The sequence below is a fragment of the Herpailurus yagouaroundi genome, unplaced genomic scaffold, assembly GCF_014898765.1.
Source record: "Herpailurus yagouaroundi ecotype Mexico unplaced genomic scaffold, PumYag 211, whole genome shotgun sequence".
Lineage (NCBI taxonomy): Eukaryota > Metazoa > Chordata > Mammalia > Carnivora > Felidae > Herpailurus > Herpailurus yagouaroundi.
Window position 1 is genome coordinate 318,884 of NW_024412442.1, and position 18,447 is coordinate 337,330.

At 39.9% G+C, this 18,447-nt stretch overlaps 1 long non-coding RNA gene across 1 annotated transcript in view; it reads left to right on the forward strand.

Annotated features, from left to right (window-relative positions):
• Positions 1 to 18,447, forward strand: part of LOC121016522 (uncharacterized) — a 63,361-nt gene that overhangs the window by 13,192 nt on the left and 31,722 nt on the right. The window lies entirely within an intron of this gene.

Sequence of the window (18,447 nt, forward strand, 5' to 3'; positions counted from 1 at the left end):
ACTTTGTCAACAGCAGGTGGCCTGGAGGAAGGGGATGGAACTGCTGAGATGGCATTGGATTTCCTGGGCCATGTGATTAGTTAAATATCCCTCGGATCATTATTGATCTTGCTTTTGGTAGATTCAGAGTTTGTTCTTCTAAGTATGTGGAGTAAAATGAAAGGGAGAAACAATTGATGATTAATTTTCTATCTAAAAATTTTTCATAGAAAATTGAAGCAGGTTTTTGTTTTTATAGATGAAGACAATGACTTCAGTTCTTCACTGTATTTTGGAAATTTTTTCTTTCTAATTGTGGAGGCATTGGATGTCCGTGTATATTATCAGTCAGCTGCCACAGGTATCGTTCATTCCAGCGCATTGGGCTTCCTTGAAGCGATGTCCTGTATCAGCTCTCAGAAAGTACTGCCGATATCATATTTCTTATTGAATGAAATTTCTCGTCTCCAGAAATGCTTCTTCCACCCTTGAAACAATATCCCCAAAAGGATCTAGGAAAGGTGAGGGTGTAGAATATTTTTGCTATAGATTGGTTTGGTAAGAGAGAAACAGAAAACCAGCATTAATTACTTTTTGGACTAGATTTGCATGTGGTCTTACACCATTTAACTTCTCTCTCTTTCTAATGTTTACACCTGTAAAAAGATTTTCAAAGGACTCTTGATTCTAAAATTCAGGGTTTATCAAGAATTAGATAGTTGTGTTGGTGAGGATGTTTCCAAAATGCATAGATGTTGGTTATTAGTAGAGGGTAGGAAAAAGAGCTTGGCTCCCCTTCTGTCCGGTCTGTGGGCTCACAGAGGGCAGGTGTGGCTACTTTCTTTGGAAGCACTTTCTGGATTTCACTAAAGCATCCTGTGGGCATTGCCTTGGTCAATGCTTATGCTCAATTCCTGTGAATTCAGACCCTGGGTGGGGGCGGCTGCTGTAACTCATGGGGTCGGTGTGTCATGTATTTTCTCTCACACTAAGAGGGCCACAAGGCCATCAAGAAAAAGGAACATATTCTGTAGTCTCTTCTGTATGTTTAAGGACATGATCATAAGGACAGGTGCTGATGGAGTTGCAGAATGAAATGGCAGTGGTGACCTTTGTACTTGTGGGTGTGGGGACAGGGTGGATGAGGTAGGGTCATAAGCTTTCACACCTGGGGTCATTTAAATGATGGTGCTGACAAATAACAGGACTGAGGCTACTGAGAAAAGGCTGTGGGGTGTGGGGAGGCTGCTGGTGAAGCAAGTGAAGCTCTTCTTGTTTCTCTGAATTCCTGCTCCTTTGATCGTCACCCCAATTCTTGTTCCTTCCAGAGCAAAGCTCCTCGTCTTCCTGTTTCCTCTGCTCTTAATTTGCAGTTTCTCCAGTTTATCCCACCCTCAGAAATAACTCAGCATGCCTGTCCTTCACAATAGGGCATTCAAATTCAACCCTCCTTTTGTTCTTTTAGCCTTTATTTTTAAAATAAATAATTGGAGATGAGTGCAAACCACCCATCATGATTTACTTTAAGAAAGTCATGTCATGATTGTTTGGAGGGGAAGATTCGTAATAGCTAACATGAGTTATGAATCATTAAGGCAGAAGAAAACTTTCAGGGAGAGCAGAGCAGAAATTGGATTTGCTCTGACACAGTGAGAATGCCATCAAAATGTGCAGTGACATTTGTACATGTCATAAGGTGATTATTCTGCATCTAAGCTCTGACAAGGTCAAACCTCAGGTGCTGTCTTTAAGATTAAGAAAATGAGGGTTGACAGCAGCAGGCTGGGTTTAAAGAAATTCAAATGTTTAAGCATTGGGGAGGTTGTTTTGAGAGGAGAATATGGGACAAGGAATAGAGTCATGATCCAGAGGTTCATTGTGGATGAGGATGAGAAGAGATGTAACCTGACAGTAGTTCAATGTGCAGAACAATGATACCAGTCGTAATACAGAAAGCACATGCACGTGGGCTACTGAAAGACTTATGGTGTTTTATTTATTTATTTTTTCACTGTTTATTTATTTTTGAGACAGAGAGACAGACAGAGCATGAGCAGGGGAGGGGCAGAGAGAGAGGGAGACACAGAATCTGAAGCAGGCTCCAGGCTCTGAGCTGTCAGCACAGAGCCCAACGTGGGGCTCAAACTCACAAATGGTGAGATCATGACCTGAGCTGATGCCTAACCGACTGAGCCACCCAGGCGCCCCTGAAGACTCACTATGTTTAAGAAAAGTATATTTAAAAGGATAATTATGCAGGACCGAAAGAGGGTGCTATGTTTCTGCCTATGCATATGCATATCCGTTGACTTCATCCTATGAAAACATCAAATTAATACTAAATGCATTGACAGCTAGCGTTAAAATGAAAATTATACCAAGACAATTTTGTGAAGTCAGAACAAAGTTGGAGGCCCTGCGTTGCCTGATTTCAGGACTCACCATGAAATTTGCAGTAACCAACATAGTGTTCTGTTGGCATGTGAATAGACATATAGATCAAGGGAACAGAACAGAGACACCAGTAAATGGTCCACACATATTTGTCAATTGATTTTCATCAAAGGTGACAAGGCAATTAAATGCGGAAAGGAGAGCCTTATAAAAAATAGTGTTAGGACAATTGGCTATCCAAACGGAAAATAAATAAATATCAGTTCTCTTCTCATGCAGTACACAAATAATAAACCAAGATAGCTCATAGACGTAAATGTAAAAGCAAAAATTAAAAGTCTTCTAGAGGAAAACATCTTTCTGGCCTATGGTAAGCAAAGATACCATGAAAACTAAACTCTAAGAAAACAGGAAAACAGGGAGACACCTAAATTAAAAACTTCTGATCTTCTAATGAAAACAGCAAGAAAATAAAAAAGGCAAGCCACAGATTGGGTGAAAACCTTTGTAATATGTATACACTTGTCACATGATTTGTATTCATAACATGTGAAGAACACTTACAACTCAATGATAGAAACTAACTTAACACAATTTAAAAACGGGCTTCAGATTTGAAGAAACACTTTAAAAATAAGATATACAAATGCTGGTCAATACATAAAATATGCCTGACATCATTAGTTATCAGGAAAATGCAAATTAAAACCACAGTGAGAGGGGCGCCTGGGTGGCGAAGTCGGTTAGGCGTCCGACTTCAGCCAGGTCATGGTCTCGTGGTCCGTGAGTTCGAGCCCCGCGTCAGGCTCTGGGCTGATGGCTCAGAGCCTGGAGCCTGTTTCCGATTCTGTGTCTCCCTCTCTCTCTGACCCTCCCCCATTCATGCTCTGTCTTTCTCTATCCCAAAAATAAATAAACGTTGAAAAAAAAATTTTTTTAAACCACAGTGAGATACTTTTAGTCACCACTAAAATGAGAACACCCCGAAAGTACCAAGAATTTGATGAGAATACAGAGCAGCTAGAACTTTCCTAGATTACTTTTGGAAATTTAAAATTTAAACCCACCGTGAGAAAAAACTTGACAGTTTTTACATTGTTAAATTTACACTTATCATATGACCCAGTAATGCCCACTCATACACATTTACCCAAGATAAATGAAACATTTGTTCTTGCAAATACTTACATGTATGTGCTCCAAGCCCCTTCTCTTGTCATAGACACAAACTGGAAGTATCCAGGTTCCCACCCACAGAAGAAGAGGTAAACAAATTGTATCGTATTCACAGATTGGAATATTATTCGATATTTAAATGGACCGATCTGTTCATTTGTGTAAAACACAGACGAATATGAGGAACATACTTGTGATGGTTAATTTTATGTGCCAACATGGCTGGCCCACAGTGCCCAGTATGTAGTCAAACATTATTCTGGATGTTTCTGTGAGGGTGTTGTTTGGATTATATTAATGTTTTATTGATGAACATTTAAATCTGTGCTCTTGGAGAAAAGCAGATCACTCTGCATAATGTGAGTGGGCCTCATCTAATAAGTGGAACCCTTAGTAGAACAAAGCAGAGCTCCTCTGAGCGAGAGGATATTCTGCCAGCAGAAGGCCTGGGACTTGAAATGCAATATCATTGTTTCCTGGGTCTCCAGTTTGCTGGCCCACCCCACAGAGTTTGCACTTGCCAGCCTCTAAAATTGTATGACCCATTTGTATAACCCTATATACACACACACACATCCTACTGATCCTGTTTCTCTGGAGAACACTGGCTAATACGGTTATGCTTAAAAAGAGCAGCTCTACACAAAAGCATGCATATAGCTGACCCTTCAACAATGCGGGTGTGACCTGTGTGGGTCCACTTATGTGCAGATTTTTTCTGATAAATGCAGCACAGCACTGTCAATGTATTTTTTCTTCCTTATGATTTTAGTGACATTTCATCTTCCCTGGCTTACTTTATTGAAACAACATAGCGTGTAATATATACAACATGTAAAATACATAGTCAGCTGTTTATGTTGTGGGTAAGGCTTCTTTCTGATCAACAGTAGGCTATCAGTAAAGTTCTCGAGGGAGTAGAAAGGTACATGTACATTTTTGACTATACCCCTAACTCCTAGGTTGTCCATGGGTCTCCTGTACTGTATAATTCTGGAAAAGCCAAATTTAATCTATGGTGACAGGAAGCAAGTCAGGTGTTTCCTGAGGCTGGAATTTGGGGGAGAATGAGACACAGGGTACATTTGGAAGATGTTCTTAATTTCGATTGTAGAAGTGATTACACTTATACATAAGTTTGTCAAAATTCACCAAGACGTCCACTTAAAATGGGTGCATTTTTTGTATGCAAATTATGCCTACGTAAAGTTGATTTTAACAATACAAAGTTTTGGGAAACCTGGCTCAGTGGGTTAAGTGTCTCACTCTTGGTCTCAGCTCAGGTGTTGATTTCAGCATCATGAGTTCAAGCTCTACATAGGGCTCTATGTGTGGAGCCTACTTAAAACAAAAAACAAAACAAACAAACAAACAAAAAAGGTTAAAAGATAGAAGAAGTTTTGCACAGGCTTAGGGCTGTTTCACCAGGAAATAAATGAAGGCTTTTCTACATGGTAAACTATGGAGGACACAGTTTGTTTGGCACCATGGAGAAGGAATATTCTGAGGTTATCTCAGGGCTTGAACGCTAGTGATGGGGAAAACATCCCAAAGTTGAGCTAATAGAGGGGTAGAAAAAGCATTGGAGGAACTTAAATACAATATGACAAAGTAGAGAGAGATACTTTATAGCAGGCATTTTTTGATATGAAACTTCCAGAACAACTGTAGAGAACATTTATAGAGAATATGAGATGTCAAAAAAATAAAGACTTGGCTAACAAGGAACTGACATTAAATCTGGACACATCAGCCAATGGCTCTGTTTTATCATTTCCCCTTGGGGAACTTTTTAGAAAATACAGATGTCAGACCCGTACACCCAATGAGTCTCAATCTTAGGTAAGGCTTAGACATCTAATTTTTTTTTACTAGTGTTCTGATGAGCAGTCAGGCTTGGGAAACACTGCCATGAGATAATTCGTAGGGCATAGGGAAAGTTTCTGAATGCACATAACAGGTGGTGAGGAAGTGATGATGTAGCCACACAGGCACAAATTCTCCAGAGAGACTGACCTTCACCTTCCTGAGTTAAATTTCCATAAGGGAGACTTACAAATTGCAATCCAGGAAAACAAACTGTCTCTGGTCATATCGTATTTTTGCCTGGATTGTTAAGAACTGCAGAATTTGTCTGGATTAAACCAAACAGGATTTGAGAAATGTTAACTATATTAAAGAACCAATTCCAAAATTCTCATCATGAACTGATTACATTAAAACACAAAAGATTAGTCTGTCAAATACTCTTTCACTGAGAAAAAAATGAGATAAAAAAAACACCATTCATAGACTTTCATGCATTTGAGAACCTTTATATAATTAAAATTTAGCACAATAATTGTATGTCATTAAACATATTGATAAGCTAAATGCAACTCTGAGAAGTTGTCACATTTGGGCTGAAAAATGATTAGATTGGCACACCTTTTGACCTCAGTCTCCATGAAAAATGATTCAAGTAAGACAAATTAGACTAAGAGGAATATAGGAACAATTTCTTGTTGAAGAACAAAGCCATGTTATAAACCCCTGATTGCAAGAAGGTGGTTTTAAAATCTTGAATATAATTAACTTCATATCTTTGTGGAATGAAGGCTAAAATATCCTTACCAGCAGAAAACAGACTTTTAAAAATGCTAAACTATTTTAGCTATAATTTAGGGCTTTCCCTTTTTGGACGTTTAGCTTGAAATCTCAGCCTCTGAAGTTGGAGAGGCTCTTTAGACAAAGAAATTGGGTAGATAACTGTATTTGCAGGGAATCACTGAGGCCTGGAAACTGCTTGTTAAAGGCTTACGTCAGAGTTAATTTTGAATTTTGCTGCAGATAACTTACTGCTCAGTATCTGTGAAGCATACACCATTCTGATTTTGAAGTGCAAAAGCAATAGAAAATCCTACACTTGGAAGGGTTATTATTGGTTATCTTTTCTCCTTTTCATACCATCTTCTTCTATGTGCTTTTCCCGGGAAGACTCCAGCCTCCACTTTAATACATCTTGTGCTAGGAGGCTCACTCCCTCGTGATACCATTTCATTGCTAGAGAGCCTTCCTGAAATAACAGGGCATCCGTATGCACAGCATTTCTTTAAATTCTACATATTGACTCTAGGTTTACAAAATGCCCACAGGAAATTTACATTTCTGCATTTTACCCCATTGATACCTGGAAAAGCATAATGTTCCCCATGAATTCTGTATTTCCTTGGTTGAAAATGCCCTGTTCCTATAGTTTCTTATGGAATATTTCTTCTCACCCACAGAATGATGCCAAATGTTTTATCATGGTGAGATAATTATCTTAATCATCTAATTTCTGCTTCATTTTTTTTTTAAAGTTTCACCACCTGTCACTCTCTGATACCTCTCCTGTACGCCAACCATGCTAAAATACCTGTGGTTTGCCAAACACAAGGTGCTCTTTCACAGTGATGCATTTGGAGACATTCTTTCTCCTGTGCCTGAAGAGCTGTCCTACCCAGCAAACAGCTATCATTTTTTAGGCCTTGGTTTCGTGACTCCTGCTCTGGAAGTCCTCCTAGATCCTTCCAGGGTTGGACAGCTTACCCTCACCCCTCCCCCTCACCACCTGCCAAAGGAAGGCAGCCATTTTCATGTTGCTTCTGCGTTGCGTGAAAAGGATATTCAACAAATGTCTTGGGGATGCATAGCCTCATAGCTGTGACTCTAGATATTAGACCAGTCCTGACTCTGTAGCCCCTTTGTGATAATTATAATGCACCAGGATTATGGGCATGAAAATAAGTGAGAACATATGCTCTCATCAAGTGTCAGGTTCATTTCTATGTCCCCAGGAAGTCACAGGTGCTAGAGCTGAGCTATTCAGGAGAGTGGGCTTTCCATTTCACCTGCTCTGACCCATAAGGTCACATGCATTCTTTGTAAGTTATTTCCTTCAGGCCCCCCTTCACTCCACTTTCTCTTTGTTCCCTCCTTGACCTCTGGCTTTCAGCCTCTCACATGTTTCTGACCTCCTCCATTTCTCTTCTCCTTACTGATGCCAGATTCTGGAACCCCTCTCTCCTGTTTTCACTCTGGCATTGTCAGTTCTGTCCTGGACCCTGTCTACACCACAGGATGATGTTTTCTTCTCATCCCGTGTTGCTATCACTGCATCACGGTCAGTACTGGGCATAAAGTGGCAGCACATGCCACGAATTGTAGCCATGGATGGAGATAGGCATGTCTGGGAACTGGTGGCCAAGGGAGAAGAGTGGACCGGAAACAAGTAATTCTTCTGAAAGGTAAGGACAGGTGCACTGGACAAATCCAGGCAGGTCAAGGTCAGGAGAGACACAGATCGTGAGAACCAGAGCGTCCATCAGGAGAAAACCCAGGTGAGAACATGTGACCAGCTCCAGCACAGCACAAAGCCTGGAGACTACTGGGCAGTTGGTCGAAGTCCAAGCAGGTAGCAACTATTTTCTGGCCCCTGAGTGGATATGAGGTGGGTTGTGCCCCTGTTGTTCTGAGAGAGCAGCAAGGGGGTCATAGCCCTGCCCTCAGTCTGTTTACACTTGAGCTGGGGACACTTGCAAAATAGCAGTTACATCTCTTTGTGACAAAGCTGTGACTGTGGCAGTGCAGGTGCTCTGGGAACACTTAGCAGGGACTCCAGTCCTGCCCCCACCTATCTGAATTCCAGGGGTCTTGTGGACCCCTGCCCCCTACCAGTCTCGGGCTTGCCCTCCCTCTGCCCTGATCTCCCCTCTGTCCCCTGGGACTTGGGCTTGCCCTCCCTCTCCTGTGACCTTCCCTATGTCCACCCACCCCTCTCCAGTCTCAAGCTTGCTTGCCCTCCCTCTCCCGTGAACTTCCTTCTGTCCAACCCCCGCTCCCCAGTCTCTGGCTGGATGGCGGGACCAGGTAACAACACTGCTGCTTTCTCTTCTGCTTAGCTATCCTTTTATTTATATCACGTTCACTTTCTAATTCATCATCGGAGTGGCTGCTCCAGTCCTGTCCCTTCCAATCAAACTCAGATCCTTGATCCTCACCACATGACCTTGTCTCCCATTTTCCTGAGCAGATTGAGGTCACCTAGTGAGAATTCGTTCATCCCTCCAGCTCCTGCTGCCTGCCAAAATGCCACCCTGCTGCATCTAATTATTTCTGTGCTTTTCCTCACCTCTTTTCTTTCTTTCTGACTTAGGAAAACAGGTAACATTCCTCCATGATGCTTATACCTCACCGCCCTCCCCCCCCCCCCATGCTTTGCCCCCTGCCCCTTCCTTCTGTGGCACTCCTCTGCTTCCCTCCCTCTCCTTGGAAGCCTCAGTGTCTCCCTCTGCACCTGCTGCTTTTCTGGTACCAGAATGCATGCACACATGCTATACTCAATCTGAAAATATCTTTTCCAGATCCTGAGTGTCCCCTTACCATTTAATTTACCACTTCCTTCCTGTCCTCACCAAACCCATGCACAGGTGGAAACACCCAATGTTTATTTGGCAATGTGTTGGTAACTTAAGAAAGGAGCATTGGGGCACCTGAGTGGTTCAGTCAGTTGAGCGTCCAACTTCAGCTCAGGTCATGATCTGGTGGTCTGGGAGTTTGAGCCCCATGTTGGGCTCTGTGCTGACAGCTCAGAGCTCGGAGCCTGGAGCCTGCTTCAGATTCTGTGTCTCCCCCTCTTTCTGCCCCTCCCCTGCTCATGCTCTGTCTCTCTCTCTGTCAAAAATAAATAAACATTAAAAAAAAATTTAGAAAGGAGCATTGAACTTGTGTATCTCTGTTGTTCTGATTTCTCTCCATATAACACCTGCCTATATGGGCTGCTGTAATTACTAAATAAATAATAAATAACCCTCTGAAAGTGATAGTAGAATGCCTGGTGAAAGAGCAACACACAACCCCAAAATATGTCTCTTTGGCATATTGATTATTCTGAGCTGGCTATTTTTAGGAAACAGCAGACAACTGAGTAGAAGTTACCCTTTTGTAAGAGGTATTTACATGTATATGGGGAGTCTCCATCTGTAGGAGAGTCTCCCTCCCTGTACCAGGAAGAGGATGGCTGACTCTCCAGAAACGCTTATGGATGGAGGAGGAAGGGTCTAGACATATAACCTTATACTGTTTACTGTCTTTGTTACCTGTGAACCCTTGTTACTGGCCACTGTTTCCTGGTAACCTTGCAAAACTGCTTCCTTTGTCCCCATGCCTTGTCTGTACCTAGAGATGGCATTCAAGGTGGTGGCCTGGGCCATTTCAGGGAGTTGCTCTTTTCCTGCATTTCTCCATGTACGTAGGAGGTACACATGTTATCATGTTTGCTTTTGTACATATGTTTGCTTTTCTTCTGTTACTCTGTCTTTTATGAGGGGGAGAGGTGGTGGTGTCAGCCAAGAACCTAGAAGAGTAGAGGAAAAATTATTTTTCCTCCCCTTCACTGGCAAAAAGTAACCACTCGAGTTTAAATTATCCTTATTAAGCCATCTTCCTTACCCAGTAGTCCTTTCTTAGTATTCATAATTTCTAGTTAAATCAAGTTTCTAATATTGTACTTTGCACATTGATGAACTGCTGGTTATGAAGGTGGTCATGAGAATAATGAGCCAAATGGAAATTCAGAGTCGAGCCTCTATTTACTTATTATGACTTTGTAGGCAAGAAACAAAAAAGAGGCACCTGTTCCCTGGTATTCCAATTTCCCCCAAGAAACGGAATGTGGAGAGGTTCAGATGAGGGTAGCACAGATGGGGGGGGGTTGTCCCACAACCTCTGATGGAAGGACTTGTGCATGTTTATGAACCCCAGGTCTGAGGAGAGACCACAGGGACAGGGCTAGCTGTGGGCAGGTGCTGAATCAGAGGGGAGATAGATTCCTTAGCCAATGTCCCATTGGGATTGAGAGTGCCTGCTTTAGGGGTATAGATATTCATGTGAACATCTCTAGCCCAGGCTGGGGGCACCCCACCTTCCCAGTCCTTGACTGCTACTCTCTCCAGAAAATTGCTGTGAGGGAACAACTAAGATTTCAAAATAAGCAAGAGTATTTGAAAAGTTAGGAGTAATCAACAATTTAAGAAGAATTTTAAAAGAAAGCTGCTTGTTTAGATACTAATTTGGTTAATATCCAACAGACATTTCCTGTTCCACCAGAGAGAAATTATTTGCATATCTACTAGGCAAAAATCTTTGAATTAACCTTTGCCTCTCAGACTTGTAAATTGCTCAGACAATAAAAGTCATGTCTAGCATTGCACTGAAAAAAAAAAAAAAAAAACAGTACTGTCTTACCTGTTTCCAAGTTTGAGATAATTTTTCTGACACTATGAAATGTGGTTATTCTGACCTACCTTACAAGGTTGTTGTAGTAAATAAGGGATTGTATGTTAAGCCCATACAAATTATATAGTGATCACTCACATGCCAGGTGCTGTTACTATCAGTAGATCACCGCAGATTCTCCTCCAAAACTTTTGCACCCTGATTCTCCCTGCACTGTTCAACTGAAATGTTCTGTTGGAAGGGACATCTTGATCGCTAAGTTAATTGGCCTATTTTCAGATATCACCATTAGCATATTTCCCTCTAACATTTGGCCCAATTATCTCCCATTTCTTGAAAATCTCTCCTGCTTCCAGTCCCTTCTCATGAAATCGTTTCATGACATACTCTCCTATCATCAGCCTTTGCGTGTGAGCATCCCTGCAATGATTCAACATCCTCCGTATCCTTCTCTCCATGCTTTTGTATCTCAAACAGACATCCATATTTCTAGTCATCCCCCCAGTATTAATATGGGGCATATTTTCAATTACATCTGGGGAATTTCCACGTGTACATTTTATCAACATTTTACAATAAACCCATCTTATTTTATTTGGTTCTCTCATTTCTGAGAAGCAGCCAATATTCTAAGACCTTAACTATATGCTAAGACATTCTTCACTATAACTTTTGACTCTTCCTCTCCTTTATTCTCTATATTTAATCAATTTCCCAAAGTCATTGACTTTTGCCTCAAAACATTTCCTCTCCCATGTGAGAGCCCAAAGTCTCACATTGTGGTAGACTACAACTTTGATGGTGCCCAGATGAACTTCGCCTTCAGTATTTATGCATTTCCCCAGTGGTGTACCAAAAGGAATGGGGCAATGAGTCTTGGAATGCAGGCATTGCTTATAGAGAAATTAAAAATATGATAAAATCAACTTAGAGTTTGTCAGCTTTTTGTTATCACCATGTATTTCAATTTGAAACCATGTCAGCGATAGCACACATCCCCCCGCTGGGATGACCCCCTCCCGATACATCCCCACTAACTGCACACTCCTGTAGTTACTTTGGGATGGAACATTAGCAAGCATGTTCATTCAAAGGCTGATAACACATGCACACTAAAACTTGTCCTTCAGGAATGTTTGTTTTTTTGGGGCTCCCTTTCAACATTTAGCCACCATGCTGTAAACAGCACATGCCACATGGTAATGCCTGAGGAGCTCTGCTCAACAGCCCTACCTGAGTTCCTAACTTTTTCTAAACCTAACAAAGTCTCTTACTTCATCCAGTTATGTTGCAGATCTACTAACGATCTTAAATTATGCATCGTCCAAAATAGATTTTATGTATTATAATAGTGCAAAAACAGAAATGGCATAAAAATAGCTGATATAGTCATGTTCTCTGAGAAATACAACTGCAATAAGAATTGGATTTCTTTAGGTCAACATCAATCAACTTAGTGAATAATATAAAAGGTTACTAGTAATTGGCGGGAAGAATTGAGGGTTTTCTGAACTTAATCTGAATTAATGTTTTTAGAATACCAACATTCTCATTCTCTAGTGTAAAGCTCAGCAACATTTAGCATATTGGCAGATCTACAGAGAAGTAAATAAACCTGGGTGACTTCAATAGTTCTTATGATTTAAAAAAAATAACTTTAGAAATACTTTTTTGAAAAATAAAAATACCCAACACTGAGATATCAGAGTGTATGAATACAAAGCAACATGCAGCCCCTATCCTCAGAAACTTTCAATCATTTGAGAAATTGGACATATACATCTAAAATTTTTAGTGTAAGAGTTAAACAGTAATGTTTGGTAAAAGAGAAAGAGGTAATTCTCAGAATTATGCATTTAAGTGCCCAATAAAATACACAAAAGAAAGGTACATGCCTACAACTCAGAAAAAATGCATTTTTCTCTTGGGTCCATATAGAGAAATATTGAGATAAAATATTGGAATGTTGGTAATTGTCCGACTGTGTGAAATACCACGTGCACTACATGTTTACCTAACACATCAAAGATTCTAATTTTAATTGTATGCAGCTATGCAAGTCTAAAATGTTTTTCATAAACATTTTTTTTCCCTTTTAGTCAAAGTTTGAGCAATCCAGAAAGTTTCCATAAATAGTATGGATCGTTCATTCTGTAGGGGTAGAAAAAGTTTTCCTTCTTACCTTCTAGGCTCTCTGGCTGGTCTAACGATTAAATTGATATTCAGGAGAAAAACAAATTTCTTACATTCAGGAGCCCCACAGAGGCGTGTGAGGCTCTCAGACAGGCAGTTGAGACTCATGTGCCATCCCAAGCTAAGAAGAAGGGGGCGGGAGTCTGGGACTTCAAAGGGGAGGAAGACAATTCATAGAACGTGGGAGAGCAAATGTTTGGTGAACAAATGTTTACCATGCCATGCAGATGAGTCTTTACCATGTAAAGAAGTTATCTCTGGTTTGGGGAGGAAGAATTACCTGTCCCCCTCAAGGTCCCTCTAGCTATACTAAGAATCAAACTGACATGAGAGAGATTAATTTCATATATATGGGGAATCCACACAGACATGGAAATTATAGACAGTCATGCAAGATGAGGTAAATATGCCATCCTGAGCTAAGGTGAAGGGGGTAGGGTCTGGGACTTCAGAGAGAAGGAATGAAGTTCATGAGGCACTAAGAGCAGATATTTGGTAATTAGACATTTGCCCTGATAACCAGATGAGTTACTCACGTAAAATCTATCTCTGTTAATGCCCTAATTATTTTGGGAAGGATCCCTAATTTAGATTCTTCTATATAGTTAAGGGAGCGGCTTTTTTTTTTTTTTTTCCTGAGCCTACAGGGTCTAGATTGACTTTAGCTCAAAATAGTCCACAAGTCAAAGCGTCCCATCTTGAGGGACCTGTGCTTGCCTTCTACACTGGGAATAGCCCTTCCTGATTTGGGCTCCCGACTATATTCCTTTAGATGGGCAAGGGAGAAGTAAAAAGCTCTTCTTGAGTCTGTTGGTTTTGATTGTCTTGATTGTTGGGCCTTGATGAAATAACCCATATGCCAAAGTGGCACATTCTGGGGTGGCCTGCCCTGAACTCCATCTATTCACTTTGAAAATGATTATTAATGGGCTCTTATCTATGATAGGACACTGTGAGGTTCTGGGGAGGTAAGAGTGAGGAAGATAAACATACTGTCCTTCACTGGGCCAAGAATCTGGAGGATAGGACAACTAAACTAGTACTTACAGTACAGTGGGCAATTCAAGGTATTATATAAACAGAGAGGCAAAGCCAACTTTGGTAAAGGAGGGTCAGAGAAGGTTTACTGGGGGCAAGTGGGGGTTGGCCAGAGAAGACGAAGTAAAGGAACTTCACGTACAATAGCCTGGACACTACAGGGGCGCCTGGGTGGCGCAGTCGGTTAAGCGTCCGACTTCAGCCAGGTCACGATCTCACGGTCCGTGAGTTCGAGCCCCGCATCAGGCTCTGGGCTGATGGCTCAGAGCCTGGAGCCTGTTTCCGATTCTGTGTCTCCCTCTCTCTCTGCCCCTCCCCCTTTCATGCTCTGTCTCTCTCTGTCCCAAAAATAAATAAACGTTGAAAAAAAAAATTAAAAAAAAAAACAATAGCCTGGACACTACAGAGAGCAAAAGTTTTGAAGAACTGAAGTATTTCTTAGAATAGTCTTACAGAAAAGGTGAATATGTCTATACATATTTATTTATATTTTCTATATCAGTGTGTAACTTCATCTATCTATATCTATTCTCTATCTATCTATCTATCTATCTACCAAGGGAGATAAACATTTATGTAAATTTATAGCTTGTTTAATTGAAAGTTGATGGTTTGGAAGAAAGCTAGAAGGAGTTTTCGTTGTTGCGTGAATGGATATCATGTTCCACGTCTCTGTACTTGTCCTGGTTTGTCCAGTTCAATAGCTCAACTAACATATTCAGAAAGTATGATGATTGGGATATTGAAATGTTGAGATGAAAAGTCAAGGCCTCAGGATGGAGTCATGGAGAAAACATAACATGGGGATTCGGTGTTGTGCCAAGTGCTGTGGGCTCAGAGCGTGTATACTGGATTCTGAACACACTGGGCTGCAGGAACTCAGAGGGGGCACTTCACCTGGCCTCAGACAATAGGAATGACTGATAATCAAGCTGTGCTGAGCCATGAATCTGCTCCACTCAGTATTTTTTAATACCTACTTGTTTCAAGACCTAGAAATCTATAAAAAGTAAGTCGTAGGACAACAAGGGATGAATTAACCTATATGATTTTCAGTGCCTAAAACACACACAGAAAAAAACCTAAATAGTCTTGATTCATTGAAAACGAGACATTTTTATTGTACTTGTGAATGAAAGCAAAAATATGTTAATTAATAAAATTAAAACATAAAAACTTCATGGGATGAAACAACTGTCCTTAATAGAAAATTTAATAGTGAAAACGTAATGAGTTGTAGTCACATAATGGCAACACCTTCTCAAAATGAGTCCCCTTTATGATGTTGTCAAAGAAAGTAAAGACCTTGGCTTAGATTGAAGTAGAATGTTCAGTGCAAAGGCATTGATAATTCCATGGGTCTCATCACATTTGTCAGAACCTTTGTATAATTGTTTAAAGTTCTTAGTGCAGTATTTAAAAGAGTGACTGTGACAAAATTGAATAGATATGCAGAAGGCAGTCAAAGCAATACAAATTTAAAACTAACATAAAGAATGCAATGACTTATTCCCACTCTCAAATATATGGCTTTTTGGTTTTGTTTTTTAAGTTTACTTATTTACTTTGAGAGAGAGCGAGAGCAAGAGTGAGAGCGAGAGAGAGAATGGATCCCAAGCAGCCTCCACACTCAGCACAGAGCCCGATGCAGGGCTGGAAGTCACAAACTGTGACATCATGACCTGGGCTGAAGCCAAGAGTCAGATTCTTAATCAACTGAGCCACCCAGTCACCCCACAAATATATGATTTTTTAGAATTAGAGAATTGATTTTCATTAAAGGGGAGAATTTTCCTCAAGAAAAATACCACTACTTTGTCAGTGAGACCATAGATCTTGGCCTTGATTTTGGGTTCATTGTATTTCAATTTCTATAATTTATGACTTTGTAGCTTTGTAGAATAGGAAAATGTTTTATGAAGAAGGTGTGAATGGTAATAAGATTCCACTTTGTAAAATAATTTCTAATTTTTTCTTTGGTTTAAGTACTGATTTATTATATAAATTTTATATATTCATGCATTGATAGTGTTTTATAAGCTTAAAGGTAGTACTTTATAAATTTTAAAGTTAAAAGCAAACAAAGAGCATAGATATACATTCATGACTTGAAGTCTCTCTTTTTCTAGAAGTGATGGAACACTTCTAGATTGAGAAATAAGCTATAAAAATCCCTTGCTTCTTAAAATATCTCAAGTGAAAAAGAAGCAGCTTTGAGACTGCTATGCTACATCACTTTTAAAGAAACAGATGAGATAATACCCAAAGAATGTGTAATGTAATAATGGATTGGTGTAGCTGTGTCCCTTGATATTTTCACAATGATTGTATAGTAAATTTCTGGTGTGTAACCAGTAAAAGTAATAGGCATGGTAGCAAAACAATCTGTGAGTATTTAATGATAAACATATTCTACCATGGATTAAAAATCCTGTTCTGAAAATAAAATACACCAACTTTAAAATGAACATCATGTGCTTTATTTGATTTGCTGAAATTATCAGAGTAGTATCAGAGGCAAAATATATATATTTTCTTGAGGTTGTAATTCCTCTTAGACACAAATGGGCCAAGTTGAAAAAGCAAAAAATATGAGAATTATACAGTTAAGTTATTTAAAATGTCCAGCTCAAAGGTGAAATTTGGGCATGCTTCAGGATACAATCCTTGAGTATACAAAAGACACAAAAGAAACAAATTAAGTTATGGTGTACACTACCTTGGAGATATATATTTTTTTCTCTCTCTAAGAAAGAGAGAAAGAAAGAGAGTATCTATATCTTTATCATCTATCTATCTATCTATCTATCTATCATCTATTATAGGGAACATGAATATATACGGCAAGGGAATGAACATATAAATTAACAAATTAGCAAATGAAATAGAAAGCCATATAATTCTGGGTCACCAAAATGAAACTTTAACTCTGATTAAATTAAAATCTTTGCCTCCTTGGGTCTGCACTGTTGGAAAATGAGTGATTGAAAATACACATTTAAAATTCAGCACTACTGGGGCGCCTGGGTGGCACAGTCGGTTAAGTGTCCGACTTCAGCCAGGTCACGATCTCGCGGTCCGTGAGTTCGAGCCCCGCGTCGGGCTCTGGGCTGATGGCTCAGAGCCTGGAGCCTGTTTCCCATTCTGTGTCTCCCTCTCTCTCTCCCCTCCCCCGTTCATGCTCTGTCTCTCTCTGTCCCAAAAATAAACGTTGAAAAAAAAATTAAAAAAAAAAATAAAAATAAAAATAAAAATAAAATTCAGCACTACTAATTTCTTTGATATTGGCCATTACACCATTTTTCTAGGTATGTTTCCTCAGGCAAGGGAAATGAAAACAAAATTAAACTCTTGAGACTACATCAGAATAAAAAGCTTTTGTGCAGTGAAGGAAATCATCATCAAAATGAAAAGGCAATTTACTGTATGGGAGAAGATATTTTTAAATGATACTCTGATAAAGAGTTAATATGAAAAATATATAAAGGACTTATACAACTCAATATAAAAAAATATGTACATATCCCTATGTAAGCCAGACTTTGTATCTAGAGGTAAGTTGCAGACTCTGATGGAGAAAGTGAGAATCTAAACAACAGATACACAGAATGGAGTTCTGGGAAGAGTTTTGAGGGCATAGTACCCAGTAGGAGAGAGCTGGCCAGAGAAAGAGTGCCAGAAACTTGCATAGGGTTCCCTTTGACGTTTTAGGTGAATGTTAATCTGAGAATGCATAGGCACCCTATGAAGACAGGAAAGGACAAGTTCTATGGAAAGAATCTGAAAGCTAAACAATTCCTGGATTTCACAGAGGACTGGGAATCATTTGAGTTCCTACCAGCCAAAGTTGAGAGATCTTATTTAATATATTGGGCATTCAGTAGAGACTGCAGAAGGGTCATGACATAGAAGTGGAATTAAATTAATCCAAGAGTAGTCTTTACTTGAGTTTCCTTAAAATAAAGTTTTTAATAAGGTGTGAAAGGGGACACGTCAGTGGCTCAGTCAGTTAAGTGTCTGACTTCAGCTCAGGTCATAATCTCATGGTTTGTGGGTTTGAGCCCCACTATCAGCACAGAGCCTGGAGCCTGCTTCAGATTCTGTGCCTCTCTCTCTCTTTGTCCTTCTCCCACATGTGCACTCTCTCTCTCTCTCTCTCTCTCTCTCAAATAATCATTTTATTTTATTTTTTGTGATTTTTTTTTTTTTTTTTTTTTTTTTGATGGGCAGATAAACCATAAGCTATTTTTATTTTTTTTCTTTTTTTTTATTTATATATGAAATTTATTGTCAAATTGGTTTCCATACAACACCCAGTGCTCATCCTAAAAGGTGCCCTCCTCAATACCCATCACCCACCCTGTCCTCCCTCCCACCCCCCATCAACCCTCAGTTTGCTCTCAGTTCTCA